General features: G+C 16.9%; 1 protein-coding gene across 1 annotated transcript in view; it reads left to right on the plus strand.

The window, feature by feature from the left end:
* LOC102671462 (xenotropic and polytropic retrovirus receptor 1-like) overlaps nt 1-1,124 on the plus strand; it is a 7,494-nt gene that overhangs the window by 5,470 nt on the left and 900 nt on the right. The window lies entirely within an intron of this gene.

A 1,124-nucleotide genomic window follows, 5' to 3' on the forward strand; every position in this document is an offset into this window, starting at 1 on the left:
CTTGTCATAATTCATACAGCTTATACTCTTATATTAATTCATGTTCAAATATTCCGCGCAGTAAATCATTCGCGAAAATCAATATTTTGAGAGATCGTTGAATATATAATGATAAATTTAAATTTAAAAAATTTAAAGACGATAAAAACATATTATATAAATAAAAGAGTTTGTTTCGACAATATAAAATATTGATTATAAAATTTAAATAAAATAAAATATTTTAATGTTTTTAATGAATTATTTTTTCTCCGTATTGAATAATGCAATATTTTATACGTTTAATATGTAATAAAATTCTTACTTTTTTTATCTTTTATTTTATTATTATATATTTATCTTATTATTATTTTTCATCGCTTTATTTTAATAGATAATGTCTCTTGTGATAAAATATACTACCTAACCTAAATCTAATTTAGCGCCTTTTGAATATTTCGACAGCTGAAAAAAATAAAGCGCTAATAACGAGTGTATCACGTATAATCTGTGTCAAATATAGACATACTTTTAATACTCTTTGAACAATTGTTGAAAGTATAATAGTAGTAATATATTAATTAGTATTTTAGAAATTCATTATTATCAAATTATTTGTTTAGATTAATTAAGATTAAAAAAAGATTAATTACATTCATTACATTAGGAATTTTATTTGAAGATAATTTCACAGGCTCAAAGTTTTTAAGAATTATTTATTTCTGATACAAAACTTCTTGTAAGTTTTATATTGTAAATTTATTTTTTTTTTTTATTCAATTTATTCATTTTCGGTAAATATTATGAGTCAATACTTTTTTCAAATTTTTCGCATATATTCAAATATAAGCGAATAGAATATTAAATATTTTTATTTCTTCTATAGAAGAACGTTTCAAATATTAAAAATAACTTGTCTTAAAACTAATTGAAATTTATTTTAAATATAAAATAAATATTAATTTTTATTTATGAAATATTAATTTATTTATTTATGAAATATTTAAGTTAAATATTACATAATTTCTATAAATATATATTTTCTTTTTCTAAAATATATTATTTATTCTAAAAAATCTGTAAAAAATTTGTAAATTTGTAATTAAAACAATATTTTCTAATATTGTATTATAATATATTAATAT

The sequence above is a fragment of the Apis dorsata genome, unplaced genomic scaffold (genome assembly GCF_000469605.1).
Source record: "Apis dorsata unplaced genomic scaffold, Apis dorsata 1.3 scaffold_1005, whole genome shotgun sequence".
In the NCBI taxonomy this organism is placed as follows: Eukaryota; Metazoa; Arthropoda; class Insecta; order Hymenoptera; family Apidae; genus Apis; species Apis dorsata.